This window comes from Falco peregrinus, chromosome 9 (genome assembly GCF_023634155.1).
Source record: "Falco peregrinus isolate bFalPer1 chromosome 9, bFalPer1.pri, whole genome shotgun sequence".
In the NCBI taxonomy this organism is placed as follows: domain Eukaryota; kingdom Metazoa; phylum Chordata; class Aves; order Falconiformes; family Falconidae; genus Falco; species Falco peregrinus.
Window position 1 is genome coordinate 10,617,488 of NC_073729.1, and position 24,688 is coordinate 10,642,175.

General features: G+C 40.9%; 1 protein-coding gene across 3 annotated transcripts in view; it reads right to left on the reverse strand.

Moving 5' to 3' along the window:
* Positions 1–24,688, reverse strand: part of GALNT18 (polypeptide N-acetylgalactosaminyltransferase 18) — a 329,806-nt gene that overhangs the window by 256,110 nt on the left and 49,008 nt on the right. The window contains exon 1 of one of the 3 annotated variants that reach the window (XM_027778386.2): positions 7,177–7,311. The exons of 1 other annotated variant lie outside the window; for it this stretch is intronic. The gene's annotated coding sequence lies outside the window, so the exon portion shown is untranslated. Of the gene's footprint in view, positions 1–6,685; positions 6,821–7,176; positions 7,312–24,688 lie in introns of those variants that run through there. One more of the 3 variants, XM_027778387.2, reaches the window with a different exon arrangement.

A 24,688-nucleotide genomic window follows, 5' to 3' on the forward strand; every position in this document is an offset into this window, starting at 1 on the left:
TACAACCCACACTTAATGGCAGAGCAAGCAAATCAAGTGAGAACATCCACACATTCTATTTTCAGGTCAGCACACAGCTCCCGTACTCCACTCCTTCTTGTCGTAACGGTAAGTCTAAGAGTTGAAGCAACCTTGGTATCATTCACTACTCCAGCTAGAACCTGGCTTCTGGTTGCAGAGATCAATTTAAACCAGAACAACTGAGATTCATGACTTCACTGCCTTGGAGGAATACAGTTACTATCAGACACATTTCCCCTTCAGACATGCAGTGAAATAATCCTATCACGTGCAGCTAATTTGCATTCTTCAGGATCTTAGAAGCATTTGGCATTTTTTTCTGACAAGCATTTCAGAAGTCAGTGAACAGGTCCCAGCTGAAGAAATGTTTCAAGAAGCAACAGATGTAGCCCACATTCTGATACAGTATGTGTGACTGTTACCAACTAGTTGTGAGGCATCTTGTTCAAAATACAACTCATTGTGTGGTCCTTCTGCAAGTCCTCTGCAACTTCATGGTTCAAACTGACAGAAACAGAAAGTAGGAAAAAGAAAGACAGCTTAGAAAGCTCTGAAGAAACATGAGCTTAGCTGGGCTAAGGGAATATACCACAGTTTCTCATATGAATCTAAGCCAACTTGACGACATTCATTTCAAATAATCTCACATTCAGCTTTATGACAACCTGTGACCTCCAGGCCTTGCATCAGTAGGTGGTTCAAGTAGGCTGAATAAGGATAAAAATCCATAAATGATTTGATTTTTCCAGCTCAGAGCTTTGGCCATGTGCCCAGTAAGCTCTCAATTATTTTAAGTCATTCAGTTACAGCAATGAAAATATCTCCTCATTAATAAGATAAGAACTAGATGTTTAAGTGCCAGTTTACAGTGTTAGGAAGGACAGAATATCACCAATGTACTGACAGGGGAAACACTGGAAACCAACCTCTGCGCCTCCTCTGAACATGATCAAGGTGATCTTACGAATGTTCAAAGCAATGAGACTGAACAGACCATTTGGGCTCAAACATACTCACTTCCTGAACCAGTGGAGGGCTTGATTGTACCTGTACTGTTAGCCAAACTGATATAAGTGGATTCACTCCTTCAAGATAAGGACACTATATGCACGGTAACCATCATTATCAGCAGCACTACCAGACACGGTGGTCAGGTTACTAAGGACTAGGAGAACAACAGCATGAACCTCTCATAGGGAATCCTTGAATTTTTTCATGCTTAATATTTTGTACCAGTGTTGGGAGGGGGTGTTAAAAATCTGTAGACATCTTGCATACTGTAGACCCTCCTTCTTCTCTCACTTTTGCATTGCCTACCTTTGCAAGACAACCATTGTGCCTTTTCTACAATCTCTGTGTTGCTATTCCGTGCCAGATTTCAAGTGACTGAAAGGCGTGCTTCTACCTCAATGCCATATATATTTATTTGATGCCAGAGGCAGTATGGACTTCTTTCTCTTCCAGTTTGGGTACAACTTACCTAGTAAGTGACTGTAGCTGCAGGATCTTAAAATTAGCCTCCTTCCAGAGATGGTCTTAGGCTATTCCTAGATGCACTGTTTGACACTTGTGCACTTGCATGACTTGGTCAGTATGCCTATTGTCTTCTATCTCACAGGTATGGTCAATCATGTAATCATAATAATCTTTAAAGGGATGAAGCCAATACAGAATGAAGAGGCCCCCAAACTTGCAGATTTCAGTGTTCAAGGAAAGGCAAAGCTAGACAACTATTTAGGCAAGACATGCACACAAGGACTCAAAGACCTGAAGATTTAAGAAGTTTTATGGTATGGTTTAGCTAAAACTAAGGACCTGAACACTCACTACATTTTCATTACTATAGGATATTATTAGCTAAAACACAGAGGAAAACAGTGCATTCTTTATAAGGAGTCACACCTGCCACCAAGGTAAAAACACAACTGCAGCTGAAACTGGTATTTGAACAATTAGTTACATAAAACACAGGCACCTGTAAGGAGGTCTATTTTAAGAATGCTTGCTTTAAGAGTGAAGACTTTTAACATGATGTTATCCATGCTTTCAGACAACTCCAGTTTCCCCTCATGAAGAAAAGCTTCCCTTTACCTCCTGCTAAAAAGATCCCCAAAGATATGTTAATTTTTCTTTCATGTATTATCTGTTCTATCACCACAGCTGTCTTATCTGCTTTTTCCTCAAGGACTGATGCAGTTGCAAATACTTTTCTGCATCCCATGATATATTTTATTAATGCCATCAAACACAGTTTCATGCTTTGCGTTGTTCTGTGGTGGTAGCGGATGTTGCATTCCTTTGTGTAAGTTCTGTAATTTTTCTGAGTTTTGATAAGGCCATTAATCACAACATGACTATGCTAATCCAGACTATACTGGTGTCCAAGACAATGCTAACAACAACTGCTCTTTAATAACCATTCTCCTTTGCCTAATATTTACCTGTACAGATTTTCTCTGCTTAGGTAGTAGCCTTTTTTAACAAACTTTGGAGAAGATGAGAACTAAAGTAACACAGTTGCATTTCAGTAAAATTTCTTCTGAAGAGTCAGTATAGGACTGACCTTATGAGCTCAGCATCTCGTTATGTCTTAACTGACCTCACATCCAACTGATAGTTGAAAATATTCAACATCTGGCAATACTTTGACTTAAATGATGCAAAGCACTTAAACATTCACAAATGAAAAGGAATATAAACAGCAATGCATTCTTTGCTCCTCTGCATGGTAGCCTGACACTGCAAACCATTTGCTGACTGCAAGTATCTGTGCTCCTTGCTAAGCAAATGCTGGCTTCTTTCAAAACAGCTTCTGAAAGGTCAACACCTACAGAAATCACCTTGCAAAAGGTCAACACCTACAGAAATCACCTTGCCAAAAGCACAACTGAGCAGTATTTGGGAGGCTGCTCTTCTTGTTTCATGTTTTTCTCTTCATTTATCTCAAAGATTTTGGGTTTTGTACTACTCCAATTGGGTACTGAGTACTATTCAGAAGTACATTTCAAATTTATGTATTTTAATATTTTATTCTGCCTGTATACATATCTGTATATAAAGCACAGGCACTGTTACATATGACCCTCAAAAAAACAAGGAACATGGTACTGGGAAAGAAAACACAGGCTGAATCAATTTCCTTCTTGCAGCCATGGTTTGCTTCCTTTGTAGCACCTACAGCCTCCTTTATTTTAGATGCCTGAAGTACAGAGATTTCTCATCTCTAGATAAAGTGCACTACAGCACTTCAGAGGATTAAACCCCAGCAGATGTTAACTGCAGCAGGGTACAAAAGGAACCCCTTACATCATACTAGCATATAGCCAGCCTACCACAGGAGATCATCTATGAGTAAGGCAGAACTCCTGGAACTCTAAGTGTTTAACACATCATGTCTGAACAACTTGGGTCCAAACAAGTCTTTGACTTAGTACCTGTCCTCTACAGCAGCCAACAGCAAATAGCCCAGAAAGTATGTGGAGCACACAACAGAGTATATTTTCTCTAAAATATTGTTCCAGCCTCTAGAGATTTACAGTAGGCAGAGTTCCCAAGTCAAAGGTGGTGCTCTGGTGTCCTACAACCCTGAATCTCCCAGAACTACAGGAAATTATTAAAGTAACCTGGAATGTAGAGAAGACCCAACCCTTGACAAATGAGCTCAATGCAGATGTACAGAATAGCTTTCCTCCTTAGTTGTTTCTTTCTCCCAACCTTCTACCACCTGATGCATCTAGTTGTACTAGGGGATAGTCAGCAAGCACTCTTTATTGACCATCTCAGTCACCTCTCTTCCATTTTAGTCTGATTAACCATTGTTTGACAGTGTCTAGGGCAGATAACACATGTCTGAATGTAGCAACTGCCTACCCCAGGGTATGCGTATCAGCAATTTTTCTAGAACTGGTACCTGTCTAACCCAACAATGAGTGAGCTCAGGAGGATTTCTGGCAGACAGTTCTCAGAGTCAACCTGATGCAGTCAGCCAGGGTGAGACTGTATGGTGACAAGCAGTAACAAAAGCCACAGCAATTAAAAGCTCAGATTCTATGGAATGGTGTGGATTTGACTGCTCTGTAACCTGGCTACTACTTCATATACCAGGCACAAGGAAAACAAGCTCCCCCCATCAGGGGATGAGTATAAGTTACATTGCAATCTCAGGTACTAGTTTACAAACAAAGCTATGGTCTACCTTTTTGAGTGTGAAAATGTGTGGGTTTGCAGGTACAGCATCAGCTATGGGTTTATAGCAAGACAAGAAGTGCACTCATGATGTACAGTTATCACATAAGTCTGTAACAGTCAAGCAACTTCAGTGCTCTCTTATGAAATATTACAGCTTACTGTGCTTGGAAACGGACAATATATAGTTTCCTAAGTTTCAGCTAACTCTGTTACCCCACGTTTAATTTGTCTTCAAGGAGCTCCCTAATACCAGCTCATTTTAGAAGTTTCCAGATAGATGGCTTTGGTTTTGTGGAAGGGAAGAAGAAAACATGTTTGGTTTGCTTCATTACACAACAAAACTTACTATTAAATTGCTTTTTGACTATAGCGTTCACACATAATATGCCTAGTGTTTAATAGTACAACAGTTAAAACACAGATCCTGCTCTGGCTCTCTTATGGCTGTGATTCTGTTCTTAGGCAGCCGTAAGTACATTAACTGTGTGACTGGAAAAAGGATTAGGTGTTCTGCCTGTAAAAGAGTAAAGCATGGCCTTCCTGCCACATTTCATGAAGCTATCTCTTTGGTAAAGTTGTAAGTAATATTACGACAGGCTTAAGTTACTCCAAGAGTAAGTGATTCAGAAGACGGGGACAGGAATCACCTGGACCTAGATGCCAAAGAACTGGGCATAACACACCAGGGAAGGACTCTGATCCAAACATTGCTATTCTTTCTGTGAAGCTTCAGTGCAACTATTAGAATATAATATCCATATCTATTTGGATACAGTAACAGGAAAACCAACTTAAAAGATGGTAGGTGCAATTCTGCAAGAAATACAGGAAATTATTACAGTAACCTGGAACATAGAGAAGATCCAACCCTTGACAACTGCTAGGTTAACCAGAATCAAGATGTGTTCCATACTGTTATTCCTCTGGCATATTAACCTTGCTAAGCATTCATACATTTTGGAAATCTGCCCATCAGTTGTGCAGCTCATGCATTCATTAACAGCAACAACATCTAAAAAAGAGAGAGAAAGAAAACCCGGAGCATATCCTTTTATCTGGAACAGTCTAAGTGTTTATGATAGCAGAGCACTCTTTCTGGAAGTCAAATCACCAAAAGCCATACAGAATCAGGCAGAGATTGCCATGACTTATCCTCCTCTCACTTCCCTTTCAGAATATTAAAATGTGCTACTTAGAACTATTTCTGAAATTTGGGAAAAGGGAAGGGTGAGAACAGAACTCAGAAACCTTTTCTGTTCTGAGATCTCATCCTGAGGTACCCACACAAACTATGAATAAAACCAAGAGGATCGCATAGTGACAGAACATGGAAGTCCTAGAACATAGTTTTCTGAAAATAAGCCAGATTTATTCCAACATAAGACAGAATTAGAAAAAAGGCAGATGGCCAATTGCAGCACCACTGAAATTCCAACAGCTTGTTTTGAAATGTTGAGTTAATTCTTAAAATGAGGTTTTAGAGTTGGAATAGATTCTCTAGGGATGACAGGAAACTTGGTTCAGACAGCAACTCAGATTAAATTGACTGGACACCATTAGCTAGCTGCATTTTTTGGCATTTTCCTCACATCAGAAGGCTGCTTTACATGTTCCTCTGGCAGTCATAACTGAAGATTATTTTTTTTAAGCTATTCTCACTTTAGACCAGTTTCTTTTAACAGGCTCAAAAGAAATCCTCACTCTCCTCCCTAGCCCTACCATCCAGCTCTAAAGTTGGTTTTACTTCAGATGTATTAATTCCATAATCTCATTGCCACTCTGCTGTGGGTCCCTACATTAGGACAAGATTCCTCATAAAGACTAAGGCATAACATTAATTTGCTTTATAGGCCATATCTGCATTAATTAAGAAGGTAAGAACAGGAATAAAACTACTACAGATGGAGATGCTTTGCTTTAGTGTCCTCAGTAGAGACAGAATTCAGCCAGTTCCCCATAAGCACCCTGCTTAGGCTGAACCACCTATTAGAACTGTTCCCTCAGAGTCTCTTCTTGTGAGGAACAAACCCTTCTTGGGAGCAAGGAAAACCTTACCTTCCATACCTAGCTTCCTCCTCTCTCAAACCTGTTAAAGAACTAAGAGCAAACAGGATGGAAGTTCTTCTCTCCTCCAGGAAACACTTTTCCCCGACAGACAAATTCAAGCTACTCCATAAACCACCCCGGGGCGCGTTGATACGACCATGTCTTAGTGTAAGGACAAACAAGACAGGAAAGCCTGGCTTTAAAGCCGTGATCAAGTGCTTTTCATGGCTCTTAGAAACTGAAGCACTTATGTTTGGCAAGCCCTTCAAAAGAAGCTTGCTTGCAGCTTTAAGGCAAAGGGGCATTAAAAATGGAAGCTGAAGGCAGAATCCCTGGCTAGCATCCATACGCAGCTCTTTGAGTTTAACGCGGACTGTGCTCATACACGGTGCAAAAGCACAAAAGCACCGTTCCAGAAGGTCAGACTTACGAAGTTCAACAGGCAACGCAGGTCCCTCCCGCCGGAGCTGCCCGGCGAGACCGGCGGCTCCCGGAGGCGGCTGCGCGGGGCGGGGCGGCCGCCCGCCGGCGCCATCTTGCGGCCCTCATCCGGATTTACCGGAGCCGGTATGAGGAGCCATTGCCAGCGGCCTTCCCGCAGAGCCGCCGGTGTGCGGAGCCGGAGGTGCCCGGCCCCTGCGGAAGGCTGCCAGGCCCCTCAGATCAGGCCGTGCAGGCACGGTACCCGGGGAAGGTGCAACAGCGACGGCAGCGGCCCGCTCCCAGCGCCTGGCTGTGCCGCCTCACGAACCCGCCTGGCGCGCCGCTGCGCGGGAAACTGCCTCACCCGCCGCCTGTCGCCCGCTGCACGCAGGGGCCTCCTGACCGCACAATAGTGCCAACACGTCAAAGCAAAACACTCCACATCCACGCTAAGGGTTAAAATCTTCCTGCCCCCCATTATTTAGCCACATCACCTACCAGCTACTTTTTCAGGTGGTGTGGCAGCATATCTTCCTCTTCCAAAATCACATTTCTCCCATCTTTCTGGGTCAAAAATGTTCTTCTGCAGCTTCAGGCAACGCAGCAGCTTTCTCTCTTCCGAAATCACATTTCTCCATCTTTCTGGGTCAAAAATGTTCTTCTGCAGCTTCAGGCAACGCAGCAGCTTTCTCTCTTCCGAAATCACATTTCTCCATCTTTCTGGGTCAAAAATGTTCTTCTGGAGCTTCGGGCAACGCAGCAGCTTTCTCTCTTCCGAAATCACATTTCTCCATCTTTCTGGGCCAAAAATGTTCTTCTGGAGCTTCGGGCAACGCAGCAGCTTTCTCTCTTCCGAAATCACATTTCTCCATCTTTCTGGGTCAAAAATGTTCTTCTGGAGCTTCGGGCAACGCAGCAGCTTTCTCTCTTCCGAAATCACATTTCTCCATCTTTCTGGGTCAAAAATGTTCTTCTGCAGCTTCGGGCAACGCAGCAGCTTTCTCTCTTCCGAAATCACATTTCTCCATCTTTCTGGGTCAAAAATGTTCTTCTGGAGCTTCGGGCAACGCAGCAGCTTTCTCTCTTCCGAAATCACATTTCTCCATCTTTCTGGGTCAAAAATGTTCTTCTGGAGCTTCGGGCAACGCAGCAGCTTTCTCTCTTCCGAAATCACATTTCTCCATCTTTCTGGGTCAAAAATGTTCTTCTGCAGCTTCGGGCAACGCAGCAGCTTTCTCTCTTCCGAAATCACATTTCTCCATCTTTCTGGGTCAAAAATGTTCTTCTGGAGCTTCGGGCAACGCAGCAGCTTTCTCTCTTCCGAAATCACATTTCTCCATCTTTCTGGGTCAAAAATGTTCTTCTGGAGCTTCGGGCAACGCAGCAGCTTTCTCTCTTCCGAAATCACATTTCTCCATCTTTCTGGGTCAAAAATGTTCTTCTGCAGCTTCGGGCAACGCAGCAGCTTTCTCTCTTCCGAAATCACATTTCTCCATCTTTCTGGGTCAAAAATGTTCTTCTGGAGCTTCGGGCAACGCAGCAGCTTTCTCTCTTCCGAAATCACATTTCTCCATCTTTCTGGGTCAAAAATGTTCTTCTGGAGCTTCGGGCAACGCAGCAGCTTTCTCTCTTCCGAAATCACATTTCTCCATCTTTCTGGGTCAAAAATGTTCTTCTGGAGCTTCGGGCAACGCAGCAGCTTTCTCTCTTCCGAAATCACATTTCTCCATCTTTCTGGGTCAAAAATGTTCTTCTGGAGCTTAAGGCAACGCAGCAGCTTTCTCTCTTCCGAAATCACATTTCTCCATCTTTCTGGGTCAAAAATGTTCTTCTGCAGCTTCAGGCAACGCAGCAGCTTTCTCTCTTCCGAAATCACATTTCTCCATCTTTCTGGGCCAAAAATGTTCTTCTGCAGCTTCAGGCAACGCAGCAGAACTTCCGACAACTGTCTTCCTCAAGGCTACCCTCCCTTCTGGAGCAAAAGCAGAGGAGCCTTTCCTCAGGCGTTTGCCTTGTGACAGGTGCAGGGCAGCCCAGAAGGTTCTAGCAGCCGGGGCCCAGGTGGGCCTGAGCATTAGCCCAGCAGCCAGCCACTGCAGGCCCACCTGCGCACCCTCAGGCTCCCCCATGCACATGTGTCGGCATTTTGCTGGATATCCCTAAGCAAACACAAAGCACACAACTTAACTGCAGATGAATGCAAAGCAAAAACAGAGTTGCTTTTTTCTCTAGGGCAGTTGTTGAAGTTAGAACCTTGAGCAAGCCACAAAATGGTCCTGTAGCAATAATAGAGTTTGTACAGACTAAGTGTCATTGACATGGTAATATTGCTTGTTACTTCCAGGGTCTGGCACAGGAGAGTTTTAAGGCTTTTCTCAACAAGTTTCTTGCTGTTCTGGTCCCACACTGGACTCTATAAATAATTACTTGTACATGTGTTTTCTTTTTTGTGTGTGTTTCACTGCAGACAGATTTGTCATAGTATTTCTTAAGGTACAACTTTTTCAGCAGACAGTCAGCAAGACGAACATTAAAGTCAGGTCACAATTTCCATTACAAACGCTGATTTCCAGAATCTTACCACCCTTGAATAAAAATGTCCTGCAAGCAGAAATTAAAACTCTGCAGAAAGCGAATAAAGAACTAAAACAGAGGCCCAGTTTTGCACCTACTACCACTGGTTTTCTAAACCTGTTTCCAGTTTTCACCAGTCAGTAATCTGACCCTTCTAAAAATCTTATTTTCCCAGTGCAAAGCAAAGCAGACACATTGTGCAAATGACGTCCAAGCACCTATTGCAACAGACTGGCAGCTGCAACCAAACCCTCACAGCCACTGTTCTGCAGCAGGGACAGGACAGTTTGTACTGTTTAAACAAACATGATAATGAAGGTTTGTTTTAGAAAAAATTAGAAGCATTTGAGTACCCCAAATGCTAAAATCTCATTTAATGATGGAAAGTGTTGTATGTCCTGCCAACACCCAGGCACAATGCTGCAACTTTAACAAGCTGCTTAATTTTCTCTCTAACGCCTAAATGTATGTGATAGACTTGTGGTGCCGTATCACCCTCAGCTGGGAATTGCTTTAACTTTATTGTTTGCTGTCACAGTCTGTATGCTCTTCCATGTTTTAGTGATTGTGAAAGATCAGTAAAGAAGGATTACTTAGAAACTCTTTGAAAAGGAAAAAATCCACTAGGGAACTTGAAACAACAGTAAACCTGAGACCTATTGTACAGCACAAAAGATTTCATGAGAAAGGGAGAAAGCCTTTGAATTGTGAAAAATAATGAGAAAGAGGTGACACTGCAGGACCACTGCCAGAAGATATTTAAGGAAGTATCAGAAAAGATAAGTACCCATCTTTTGGGCAGTATTGTGTTCCCAGGGTCCCATCCTTGTGGACTGATACAGTACTTACTGTCGGCAGAGATTATGAGTTACTGCTGTTGCTGTTACAACAGACATCTCATGCATTTTCATTGGTCTTTCCTTCTAAATTAAAATTGGTTTGTAAAGACTGTGGTCTGAATTCAAGAGGCACATAAGCAGCACAGTACTGTGTTACCGTGTGTTTCAAACACATTAATGATGAAGAAGGATCCTTTGGGCATAGTTTCATTACATCCACGAGGCCAATGCTGGCCCAAGGGGCAGTACCACTCTGCCAACTAGAAATTTCCATCCCTTCTCTGGTTTTAGTATCAACATTTGTCAATTGACCTGCCAGTAACATAACTTTTTTTTGGGTCAAGTTTCACCATAAAGCACTACAAATGATAGAACTAGCCTATGTGAGGTGAGTAAGAACTAGGCCCCAGATTTTGGCAGTAGCACAGAAGCCAGTTGTGACTCTGCCGTTTCTCATGCCTAGAAAATAGGAAGCAACGTTTGTCAAGGCAGATGACACCTTTTTAGGAGATGACCTAATGCAGCTAGGAGAAAAACTAGCAGGTTCAAACACTCAAGCCCTTCTTCAAGAAACATACCTCCTGAGGAATGGATTTGCCAATCACTTGAACACCGAGAAAGGTAGTTACCTGTCAAAACCAACCAAACAAAAAGTTTGATAAGTCTTTGGGCCAGAAAGAGAAAATGACCCCACAGCTTGGTAGCTGCATGATTAGTTTGTAAGACCAAGTGCAGTTCCTGTTGCAATTAGTATTAAGTTATTTTATATATAGTGAAAGTATTTCAACTGGAGAATACAGAAAACTTGCAACAGAGTATTCTTGATCCTATTTGCTAACATACTCTCATGAGAGACTCAGATTCTGTCTTCAAATTGGATGGGCAAGTGAATTAAGCCTCTTTTCTTCTTGTGCTAAGTAGGTAAAACAAGCTTGTGCTATTCAGCGTTTATTGGATGTTGGTACCTCCCTTGTGTTTCCAGGGGTCTGTGCAAGTAGGAAAGACAGGAAAATATATAACTTGTAAAAAAACCTGCATCAGCTTTGATTTGGTAGAAGTGCCACGATATTCAAGGTGTAAGCAGTTTTTCACATGAATACTAACTAAAACTTAGTGGATCCTGACCTTGACATTGTCTCATAGGAGAAAGCTCTTACGAACAGTCTGAAGTGCATGAACCTCTTCTCTCAGCTACTGAATTTCTACTCTTTTATCCCTAGCCTGTCCTCAAGGTTATTCAGTTCCTCTTTATCATACTGTAATTCTCTTGCACAGTAACAATGTTTCCCAGCTGTATGCCAAAGCAGGTTTCATTAGCAAACTCTTTGTTACTGCACAAATATCATTAATGAAAGCATCACATGTTTGGCCCCAAGAAAACTCCTTGAACATCTCTAGTAGCAAACTCTCCCTAGCCTCGTAATGCCTCTTAAGGAGGTGCCAGCCTCACCTTTTCATCCTTAAATCCCAAAGCTTCATTATAATACCCAGTGTGTGATTTATCTTAATCTGCTAAGTACAGAACTAATAAGGCATTGTAATGCTATAGTGAGCTATACTTGCAGAAAGGTGTAGACTTCTTCAAATGCAGCATGTCTATCCTAATGCTTGCATGTAAGCAGGAAAAAAATATTGGCCTAAGACAATAACAATTTACCAGAGGACAGAATAGGAAAACATTTGAGTTATATTAGAATCAGACAAAACAAGATGAACTTACCTGAAATATAGTGGTCCGAGTATAAGCCACACATAGAATCTGATTCCAGCAACATCAAAGAGGTAGCAAAATACTTGTTATTAATTTATCAAAAAACAGTAAAACAAGAAAACGCTTGGTTTTTTGAGAAGCAGAAATCTATATGTTTCACACTTTAATTAAAACAGTGGGTATGGATTAATGAATTAGTCAACTGCATTAATAAAAAAGAATGTTTTGTGATCCAAAATTAAACAAGAGGCTTCTCTAGACTTATGTTGCATGCTAAATAATTAGCACAACCACCCTCCAACTTTGCCAGATGAAGAAGGGAAAACTCACCAACGAGAATGCCCAGTGGAGGGAACATTTTTGGTCCCAGTCACCAGCTGGTTCTTGGAGGTGTGCAAAGGAGTTATCATAACTGGGGTGAATCACTGACCTGGCTTGTCTGGAGCCCCTAAAATGAGTAAGGTGTCAGTCACATCAATTACTGTGTGACAGTTATCAAAAGTACAAGATACCCTGAAGTTACTTAACAGCTACTGTAAGTAATCAGGCAGACCAAGTTCTTGTGTTGTTTCCTGATGCTGTTAGATCAGGATCTTCTTCGCTCCACTTTCTACTCCACTCCCTTATCATTGTTCACTCCTTCAAGATTCCCAGTTACTGTGCAGAACCCATTTCCTTTCTCTAGCCAAGAACTCTGTCATGTGCACCTTGGTGTCAAGCCTTATTTCCTGCTTGTTGTGCTGTAGCACCTGTTCCCTTTTTCTGTTTTGCTTCATACCTGGCAGATTTTTGAACTGCTTTATTCTATATTATATTTAATAGTAGAATAGCTTAATAAAACATGGTTGATTTGCATTCGCAGGATTAGGTCCTCTTTCCAGTCTGTTGTCTAAAATCTGTCAAGTTTATTTGGGGCATATAATCCTAAAAAGCATGGTTTATGTTGTACAAAATAGTAAGTAACCCAAGATGAACGTAGCTGTATGCAAAAAGTACATCAGAAAGCTTTATTTCATTTGCAGTTCTGTATATTATAAGGACACACATGTACCTGAGGACAAGAAAAACCATGCAAATCACTATTAAAAAAATTTAAAAAAAAGTAAACCATTATGAAGAATACAGTATCATTAAGCTTTCTTAAATATGTTCATATATTACTTATAAGAATAATTTACAAGGATATGAAAAGTATAGCAAAGAATTAATTAATTAGGAAATACCAGGATTCAGACTGTGCATATTTTGTTATGATATACATCTTTACTACGTGTACATCTACTATTTCTTCTACATGACCCATGCCTTATTCAGAGTTAAGGCAGATTGATTGCTGTCTTATTGAACTGCTATCCACTATTTGATTTTGTTCTTATTTGTTCACTGGGCAAAAGCCAGTAGTCTACTTAGCACACACTATTCCATTACTGCTTTAAAGGAGGAATTTACCAACATAGCCAATTAGTGGGTATGAATCTTCCTCCCTCTCCTCTTACATACAAATGATTTCATAGCAGAGAGAGGGTATGTCTGTACTACGCAATGGAGCATAATGCAGAGTTAATTGCACTATTCCAGTAACTCCACAGCAAACACAGCTCATGCTGTCCACATTAGAGGACAGACTAACTTGGGTACCAAAGGCAGGTTAGAGCAGCACCACGCCCATAGTAAAACACTTGACTCCTAGTACAACTAATCAGAGCTGACATGCTGTCTTCCTTGCAGTGCCAAACGTGGCTGAGAAATGTCTTCTGTGCTGCACTGACATGAGAGGGCTGACAGGCTCTTGGCCTCAAGCCTGGTTATTATAGGGAGGATGAAATCTACAGGAAGTTTTATCCCTTAAACTCTATGACCACGCATCAACTTCAACACTGTTGACACCTACAAAGCAAATTATTTTAGAAAAAAAAGCATTATTTAAGGAACAGATCAAAATTACTATGCTTTCATTTATGTGGTTTAATCCAAATGGCATTTCTGGTGGAAGTGGTGAGATTTTCCAGTAGAGCTGTAGAACTACAGACTTTTTTATTGGTCTAAACCACAGTAAAAATTACTGGATAGACACTGGGCAGTAGATAAGACACTTTGCCTGAATCAGGCCTTGAGTGACCACCTCCAGATGCCCTTGAACAGCAATCCCTCTTGATATTACACCCTATGGTATAATACCAGACTTTTTTTTTTACTGGTAAATCTAAGAGGTACTCTTAGTAAGGCAGTTCCTTAAAACAGGAATTTCTTGCTTCTTAATAAACAGATAAACATGCTTTAATGTCTGAAAGCCGATAGAAAATTGTGGTATTTGGTGACATCTGATGGAAGAATCAGATTAGGCTTTTCTCATCCCATTTACTGTCACATAGTAGGGGGGTCACACACCTGGAGTTTTAACTCGGTAAGGCATAGAAGGTAACTGTGACTTTCAGTCATGTCTTTGTTGGCAATGCCTTTATTTCACAGAAGTGAACATAGTACTTTGCTAAAATGCCTGAGTTTGTTTTAAATAATGATAAAAAGAAGTGTTGGGAATGCTGTGTTCATGTTAAAGGTATTCCTAAGGTCCTAAATAAAGATTAGTATGCTTGTATGTGTTACACACTCCATTATCTTCACAAATACAATTATAATTTATAATATATTGTTTGAAAATAGGTACTGTTTGAATGAAAAGCTACAGACAGTAGATCCCTGCATATGCTAAGAGAACAGAAGGTCAGCCTGTAGCATCCAGAAGATCCTGTTTACTAATTCATGCAGTGTTTCACAGACATGCTATAAGGACACAACAGCAGCATTTTTGCTTCTTGGTATTCTGCAGTGGTGGAGAGCTTATTGGATTTTTTCCTCACTCGCCTGTCATGCCCTAAGGGTTTCTAGACCATTAATGATCAATAGATCCGTTTAGATAAGAATGATAATTCAGACGATTGAAAAACATATATGCTTCCTTGATGGGCCTGTGGTATTATTTGCAAATGAATTCACTGTTTAACCCTCCTGAGAGTAACAAATGTGCTATTTGAAGAGCATGTTTAGAATACCAGAGATGCTAGCTTTGACGATTCCATAACTGCAGTCTAGTGTTTGGTTTATTTGTCTAAATACTTCACAAATATGCTTGCTTTAAATTTACCAACTTCACAAAGATCTTGAGCTCTGTTTAGACCTTATGACCTCATTGTATATTTAATTACTGCAGCAGCCTCTGCAGTTACAAATGTAAAAATGTTCTTTCTTAAGAAGCTGCTCGGTGTTGTCAAAGGTTATTTACAAGTCCAAAGCAGGCAAAACCCAAGATCCAAGAACCCAGTCCTTCTCATCCATACATTTAAAGCCACCTTCATTCTCTGCTTTATGTTCACCATCCTTTTTACCCATCATCCATGCCTCCTGCATGCATGCAATAATGACAGATACAGATCTAGAGTTACACCAACTGGGAAAGAAGCAGGCATGGGGTCCACACGTAACAGCCTAGGAGGACAGGACAGGACAGCCTACCTACATGTAGGACAGCCATGATAGCCCCACACAAGAAAATACCCATCTAAGGAATTACTTTCCTTCATATATTACATGTACTTCTTACTCCTGCATATGCCACAGACATTTCATACACACACAATTCTGTCTCCATCCATCCTTCCAGCTGCTTTGCTGCTTCCTATGTACAGGGTGCATTCTCCAAAATTCCTTTGACATCTGGTCTGTGCCCCACCCAGTCCTTCCTCACCAACCACATGCACACCCTGTGTCATTACAGGTACTCTCCTATTTGTTCTCTTTTTATTTGACCTTCTTCCTGGAGAAATATCATAATTTATTTCCATAGTGACTCCTGAAAGTACAGATTTTTGTCTTGCTTTAGACTAAAGAAAACAAGACAGACAAAAGTCATCATGGGTGAGACGGTGTAGCAGGTGCGAGAACCTGGTACAGTAACCACAGGGACCTTGAGCCAATTCAGACAACTGTAAGGGTGGCTGGGAAACTCAGATTTCTCTTATTTCTTACGCTTATCCAGCTCTGATGGAGAACTTTTTTCCCACCAGTTTATCTATATGATCAGTAATCTTATTCTTTATTATCAAGTTTACCATCTCTCGAAGGATCAAAGTCAGACTCATGGTCCAGCATTCCCGGCATACTTTCTAGAGTAGTTTTGTGGACAGGACAGACTTCTGCAATCTTACTGCTTTTCTGGTATTGAAATCACTTTAAACTATGGTTGGGGGTGGGTTTTTGGGGGGTTTTTGGAGGGGGGGTGGGTTTGTTGTTTTGAGTTTTTTTGCATCCTATGCAAGCTGTTCCTCAAATTCTCTCTTACCCTTCTTAATTTCCCGTTTACATTTGGTCTGCCATGAGTTATGGTCTTCCCTGTTTCCATCTGGAGGACAAACTTTCTGTTATAAATGCCAGTCCTTTCTACATGATAATAACCTTGATTTTCTATTGAGCCATGTAGGGTTTTTACTGGACCACTGTGTTTTCAAATTTCAGCACAAGAGTTTGTCTTGAATACTAATACAGTATTTTTGAAAAGTGCCTAGGCTACCTCTAGGGTTCTTGCTTTTTAGCCTGCTTCTCCCTTAATGCTTTCTCTTCCTTTTGACCAGTTGCCTCATTAGTATGCAGTTCCCTTTCTTTAAAGTGAACACTGGTGTTCTGGATTTATTTTGTTTAGTCTCTCCTGCTGCAGTGCTAAACCTAGTTGTATTGTAATTGCAGTTACAGATCAGTTCTCCCACATGCTTCTTGAGCTGCTCCTGTGCAATATTCAGGAAAGCAGCTATTTACTAACTCCAAAAAAATTATTTCTATGTCCTGTATAGATGATGAGGCATTAATTCTATTGGTAGATGAAATATTCCAATTACCTGTCCTGAACTTGCACATCCTCTAAACACTATCTATATCCGGATTGAGGGTGGGGGTAATCACACAATCCTAACACTACATTTTTATTGTTACAGTATGATACTTCCAATCACAGGGATTTCATATAATTTTCTCTTTTTCAACAATAGTTTCATTCTGTTACGCTTCATTTTAGACTCAAACCCCAACACAACCCCTCCACATGCCCGTGGCAACTTCTGTAAAGTTGATAGCCTGGGAACATCACATCCACCGATTACCTTCTTTCTGCAAGGTCTCCAAGCCGCCTCTCGGTCAGGCTCATCATATGAAACCAGTTCTCTCATTTTCCAGGCTTCTAGCACTGGCAAGTTTTGCCCTTGGTCTCTTGCCAACTGTATTGGACACATTGTCAACTGACATAGGAAGGATCCTGATTTGCTTTCCCTACTTACTGCAGTTGTGCTGCTTTCTTCCCAGCCTTTTCAGACATGCACTGAACATTAGCCACAGCCGTTTGGGGGGATCACAGCCATCTGACATCTGTGCTCCTCTACATCTGTCAGATTCCCTCCAGTTTTTAGCACTTTTTCAGGGCCAGCAGCCTGGCTGATTTCTAAACAAGGTTTCAACCCTTCCTTCCTGTTCCTCCTCTTCTGAAATGTTCCCCAGTTCCTAATGTATGCAAATCTCTTATCCTAATATCTAAACTAAATGATTTCTAACTGAATATTATGTTAATTTCTGTTCATGAACAACAATTGATCATCATCATCTTAAAAACTCCCCATCTATCACAGATTAGACTGCTGCCAGAGCACAGAATTTCTAAAACATTTGAATTTTATGAAAGGCTATTAACAGGCAGCTGCCAGATTATTAGCAGGCAGCTCAAGTATCCTATTTATCCAGACAATAACAGTATCAACACTGTAGTGCAAGCTTTTCCCATACAACTCTTATCAATTTATCTCCATCATGCCCAAGAGAAATTCCAATAGGGAAAAGGGATTGTAATGTGTCCCGTGAAGCCTCATTCATGCCAAGCTGTTACAGATAATGATTCAGAGAGGAGAAAAGGATGTGGGGCAGCATCCAGAACCTGTGGAATAATAGGGTGTTAAATAACTAGCGCCTGTTTGCAAAGTTCAGATAAATATCAGGCAAAAAACATTCACTGGTCCTTCAGCTTCACCTTACAAGATGACAACCACGCTCCAGCACGCGTAGAAGGGGAACTTCAGGTTAGTTGGTTAATAATAATAATATTAAAAAAAAAAAAAAGAGAAAAAAGTGTATCCCATCCCAGAAATGGTTCCTTAACAGTCAAGCAGTTACATTTTAACCGGCTGCACATCTGTGTTCTCATTTGGACCTTCACTTCTGAAATCACAGGCACTTTCAGCTGAGGGAGAACTGTTAAAGGTATAGCTTCTATACAAAGGCATACCACAAATGGTAATTGCTTGTAGCCAACAGCAGTTCAACCCATAAACAAAATCCTATCTCTGTACCTCTTGAAAGAATTACCGCTCCTATGACTAGAATGGGCGAGTTATTTCACCCCTTCTTCATTTTGTCTCTGTAGTTTAACTTGTGGAGTTATTAATTAAACTGTATACAATGGCATATCTGCTTTAAAATGTGAAAGATACATGGTAAAAATCATCTTATTCAAAAAAAAGTACATCATTTGAAAATATCCAATCACTTCCCAGCGTTACTCAGTCATATGGTAACTGTCATGGGCTAGATGAATGCTAGGAATGAATACATACACAGAATCACAGAATCATTTAGGTTGAAAAAAACATTTAAGATTGTTGAGTACAACTGTTAACCCAGGACTGCCAAGTCCACCACTAAGTCATGTCCCTAAGTGCCACATCTACACGTCTGAGGTACATCCACATTTAAAAAACCTTAAAAGCTCTGAGGTAATTTGTCAGAACTGTATAAATATGAATCAACTATGCAATCATTTTATCATATCACAAAGCCCCAGGAGTGTAGTATATATAATCTGGGTGACTTACTAATGAGGATGAGCCACATGAGAGTCTTGTTTAAGTACATCATGTTGACTAGGAGCCCTAATTTCAGTCTTTCAAGATTTTTCTGCCCTCTGAGGGCAATTACCCACAAAATACCAGATGCATGTTAGAATGACTGCAGGTCCAGATTGGTACAATTTGCGGTTTGGAGTATCTGCTGCAATATAAAAAGAATTTCCATAGCAGTCAGATCAGATCAGTGAAAACAGGTAAGGGAAGTCAGAGCTGCAGAAAGCATTCTAAAAGACAGGTGAAAGTTAATGGTCTCATCTTCATGTCAGAGAAATGTCATAAAGCCCTCATGACACCTGGAGGAGGCATTGCTATAAACTAAGAATCAGAATGGGGAAAGGTTAAACAAAACATTGATTGTACTGTCTGGTGTGACAAGCACCAGACAGTGACTCCTTGTAGGAATGTGCCACAGATTCCATGACAACAAAAAGTAAGATATTTATAACTTTGAAAGCAAGTCTGTGTCTTAATGCCACAGTTTGCATTCATGGCCCAAGGATAATTTCAAAAAGTTTTGCAAGAAAATACCATGGCTGTTTAAGGGATTAGGTGTGCTTTGATTCATGTATGACCTGCAAACTGGCAATGTATTTGAGAAGTGACATTTTCCAGGATGGTAACTGCCAGCAGAGCTGGGTGCTTTAAGCAATGGTGACTATGAAGCCTACAGTGCAGGAAGACTGATCAGTTTTGAAGGGCCTGTTGTGCAACAGAGACATACTTACTGAGCCATAAAATGAAAATAATCATAATCTGTGCCCCTTCCCTTCAAGCACCACACATTTAATAAAAACAAATATATTGGTGAGTCTGCCATCTCTCATCTCTGTATGGCCTGCATAGAGCATGTGTGTTTTGACTTCAGCATCATACCCATATATCATAAAGGAAGGATTTTCTTGAGAGTTTAATGAGCTGAAAGTTTCAGTGAAGTTTTCAGTCCTTCCGCAACATTCATTTTATCCTCAATAAGCAACTCTCACTCTCTCAAAATTAAGTCTTTCAATCCAGATTTAGAGTTCTTGCATATCCCTCAAAATCCAAGCACGGTTGCATACTGTCTGTCCTGAAACTGTTAGTGACATAAAGAAACAGTGATACTTGATACACTGGGCATTTTCACATATTTCTTCCCAATGCCTTTCCTTGCCCAGCCCAACATGGTATTTTTCCTGCCACAATGACACAATTTCCAGAAGTAAGATCTTGTCACCTGGGCCCTTTGCCTTCAGCACAGCCACTCAGTCCCATCACCTACTCTGTGTAAGCTCTGGTATTCATGTGGCTCGGAGGTGAGCTGAAGCCAATTAAATATCCTAATTTCTCAACTTGTTTTTCAGGTTGTTGATTACTCTGCACAGCGGCTATATATAGCATGTAAGCTCATGCCAGCACAAAGAAAGTAACAGAACGAAGTGGTCAAGGCTAAATTCTCCTTTGAGCAACAGCTCAGAGAAGTTCTATTGAAGAGACGGGTCATCACTGCCTAAGTATTTAATCAGAGCAAATAACATCATGTTGTCCAATAACAAGACCTCCGTTTATGAGTTTCCACCTGTGGAAATGGTATCTCCAGTAATGTTAGGAAAGCAAAAGATTTTGGTTTAGTAGCAGAATAGACGGCAAAGATGCAGCTCATACAGGTCTTCACACACCATGGCCTTCGGACAATTTCACTGGTGATATGGTTGCAAAGGCACACCAGAACCTGGCAGATTTTTAAAATATCAGTAGAGTAGGGTTTCTCATGCTTAATCTTCAGTGAAAAGGAATGATTATATAATTCACTGCACAGCGTACAAAGAGTCAGATTAGGACAGACAAAAACAGAGCAGCCAAGTGAAGAGGCAGAACAGAAAAAGGTTTCAAAACAAATCTTTCTCTAAATATGCATTTTGATGTAGTGAAATGAGAAACATTCAGAATTCATAATCGTAGAATCACAGGATAGTTTGGGTTGGAAGGGTCCTTTAAAAGTCATCTAGTCCAACCCCCCTGCAATGAACGGGGACGTCTTCAATCAGGTCGCGTTGCTCAGAGCCCCCTCCAACCTGACAATGAACGTTTCCAGGACTGGGGCATTTACCACCGCTCTGGGCAACCTGTGACAGTGTTCCACCACCCTTACTGTAAAGGATTTCTTCCTTATAGCTGGTCTGAATCTACCTCTTTTACTTTAAAACCATTACCCCTTGTCTCACTGCAACAGGCCCTATTAAAAAGTCTGTCCCCACCTTTCTTACGAGCCCCCTTTAAGTACTGAAAGGCTGCCACCAGGTCTCCCCAGAGCCTTCTCTTCTCCAGGCTGAATAACCCCAACTCTCTCAGCCTTTCCTCATAGCAGAGGTGCTCCAGCCCTCTGATCATTTTTGTGGCCCTCCTCTGGACCCGCTCCAACAGGTCCATGTCCTTCCTGTGCTGAGGACTCCGGATCTGGATGCAATACTCCAGGTGCAGGTTCACCAGAGCGGAGTAGAGGGGCAGAATCACCTCCCTTGACCTGCTGGCCACACTTCTTCTGATGCAGCCCAAGTTACTGTTGGCTTTCTGGGCTGTGAGTGCATGTTGCCAGCTCATGCCCAACTTTTCATCCATCAATACCCCCAAGTCCTCCACAGGGCTGCTCTCAATCCCTTCATCCCCAGCCTGTCTTGTTACTGGGGGCTGCCCCAACCCAGGTGCAGGAACTTGTACTTGGCCTTGTAGAACCTCACGAGATTCACATGAGCCCACTTCTCAAGCTTGTCGGGGTCCCTCTGGACAGAATCCCTTCCCTTAGTCATATCAACCACACCACACAGCTTGGAGTCATCTGCAAATTTGCTGAGGGTACACTCGATCTCACTGCCTATGTCACTGATGAAGATATTAAATATTGGTCCCAATACAAACTGCTGAGGGACACCACTTGTCACTGATCTCCATCCGGACATTCAGCCATTGGCCATTACTTTCTGGATGCAACGATGCAGCAATTCCTTTTCCACCCCACAGTCCATCAATCAAACCCATAGCTCTCCAATTTATAGAGAAGGATGTTTCTGCAGAAGTTATACAAAAGTTCTTACTAATTTTATTTAAAGCCTATGTAGGCACAAAAGGATTCATCCTGACATTATGATAAATGATGAAACATAACATTAACATAAACTTATTTATATAAGAAACCCTGCTGACAGAGTACATGCTTCTTCATTTTATGTTTTTACATTCTGTCTTTCCAAGACACTCAGCCAGGTCTCCCATCAATTACACGCATGCAAAAGAAGAACAACTTCAATAAATCTTGTATAAATTCATCATTTCTAACTAAAAGGCAATATGTAATAGTAAGATGATTTTGACAAAACTAGTAGATCAGAATAATAAAATTTAAGACCAAATTTATCTGTATTGTCTAAGGAAATGACTACTAGTTTTAGAACAGACAGCAGAGTATATATAATTCTTTCTACTTGACTATGCAAAATTGCGTATGCGAACAGAAGGAATCTGGCTGTGTTTGTTCAGTTTAAGTTAATAAGACGGGACTTTTCCTTTGCTGTATCTGTTCTGTCCACTGTCAGAAAACAAGCTCCAACAGGAACTTTGCTTTCCAACAGACACCCCTCTGCTCTACTTCAGACCCCAGCACTGTTGTTCTGCAACTTATAACTAGAGCTTGGAAGTCTTCTGCACAGTACAGTGAACTTTACCTACTTGACTCAGGTAACCTCACTGCTGTGCGGTTTAAGAAAAAAAAAAAAAAAAAGTCTACAACTACTTAAACTGATGGCCATACAATAGAGCAACTTAAGCACCACAGACCAAAGTCTCAAGACAATGCTAAAAAGAATTGCCTTGACACTTCTGTTCCAGAAGTAAGCATACACTCAAGGAAAGACAAGCAAATCCCAGAGTACAGTGGTAAGGCAACTTAAACAGTGGCAAAAATATTCTGTTTAACTCCCCAGAATACTTGGTTTGATTTCTCTCCTTTGGGAATTAGAATTTTAAAATCCTAATATGGACTTTTAAAAAAAAAAAAATGGCTTTTACCTTTTAAACTATAGTGCAGCTGTTTTACTAAACAGCAATGTAAAACCAAAGCAAGTTTAATATTGGATTATCAGATGACAGTTCTTAAAAAATACTCTCATTAAAGGTGCTCAGAGCACCAGGTTTTATGTTTTAAAAATGAAGTTACAGGGAAAGCTTCCTCCCTCTTACCATATCCTTGAGGACCTGTGAATACTGTTGTGGGTGGCAGTGTGCTGGCAAAGCAAATGGCAGCAAACTGCCTCCCCTCACACAAGTGATTGATTTATCAGTTTAATAGAGCTGTAAATTGAGAAGAATGTTCCTCAAACCTTAACAGCGAACTACAAGCAAATAATAGGCAACAAGCTCTGTCACAGAATTGAAAATGTAAGTACTTGTAAAATACAGCATATGTTCCTTTTTCCTGTCAGCAGGCCAGAGAAAATCTGACCACTATGATTTCTAGCTACATGCCACAGTCCTTGAATTCTGGTGACACAGTCTTACAACATTAATGTTGGGTGCCCTTGCTTTTGTCTGCAGGGAGCATTACATTTTGCTCAACTTAAAACAGAAAGAAGCCAGTACAAGGGAGTTAAAAACAGTGCAACTGCACTAAAACATGAAAGGATGCTCCCAATGTATAGCAAAACCATAATTCTTTGCTATCACTTAGTGCTTCTGTGTTTACAGAATTCGGAAAGCTACCAATGTCTATAATTGTTTGTAAAAAATATAAAGTGCTGGTAAAATGCATAACTCCTCCACAATTACCAAGATTTCTTAAGTACTTTTCTCGCTCCATCTAAATACATCACTGTCATATTACCCGCCTTTATTTTTTCCCTTGCAAGACTCTGTTCCTGGCATATCATGCTATTTCTGTCTAGAGTTTCTTCTTCCTTCTTCCCATCCCTGCAAATTCAACAGGACATTTGCTAGTTAACTCCTTTATACTGTGAAACAGAGAAAGCAAACTGCATTGGAAAAGGATAGCTGTTATCTAGCAGCCTGCAGCAGACTATTGCCAGCTGCACACAGGCTTGAACCTGTAAACACCTGTAAGCTAGTAAAGGTTTTCAAATGATAGAATCAGTTCTCACTCATGAATAATCAGCCATGACAAAAGTATTTGAGATTTTGTTTTCAAGAGTTACTAAAATTGGGCAACTCAAGGCATTTTGGAGATAGAAGTTGGGGTAGGGAGACTCTAACTTTAGATGAGCATTCTGTTTCAATTACCTGAAAATATTCAGCTTGGGTTTGATGCATTTTTTTGCTCCAGTTTGTTTCAACATTGAAGAAAATACATTTTTTTAAATTGTAAATAATAGTAGGTTTTCCTTCAAGAAGAGGTGGTGGGATGGATTTCAATATCAACATTGTTAAAAATATAAATTTCTTTGTTGTGGTTGAAACTGTGTCATGTAAAATATTTAGTCTTTCATTGTAAAGAAAAAGCATTTAGTTGAAAAATTTCCAACTGTTTTTAAGTCTTACACAACCAGAACAGCAGACTTTATTCCATCTTTCACTGAATACTGGCAAGGAAAAGGCCAAATACTCACAGAGATTCAGCAATATCACTGTAGGCCTTCAAATCCTTTCCCAGCAGCTGTGGCTTTAGAAACAGCTCAGACACACCTGCAACCTTGTCTGCAGCCCAGGGGAAATAGAAAGACACCAGTCACATGGGACTGGCTTCATAATATATGGTCTTGTGGTTGCTTTTGCTTTTAAAGCAATTGTCCTTACTGCAGCTGTTGTAACAGTCAAGAAGACACCACTGTATGGCCTTTGCCCTATCTCCTGCTGCAAGGCAAAAGCAAGGAAACAGAAAAGAGCAGGCAAGAGTAGTGAGGGGGAAGCAGCTGCACCTTGCCAGCATACTACATCCAACAGCTTGTTTAAATTCTGCAATGCCATTTAAA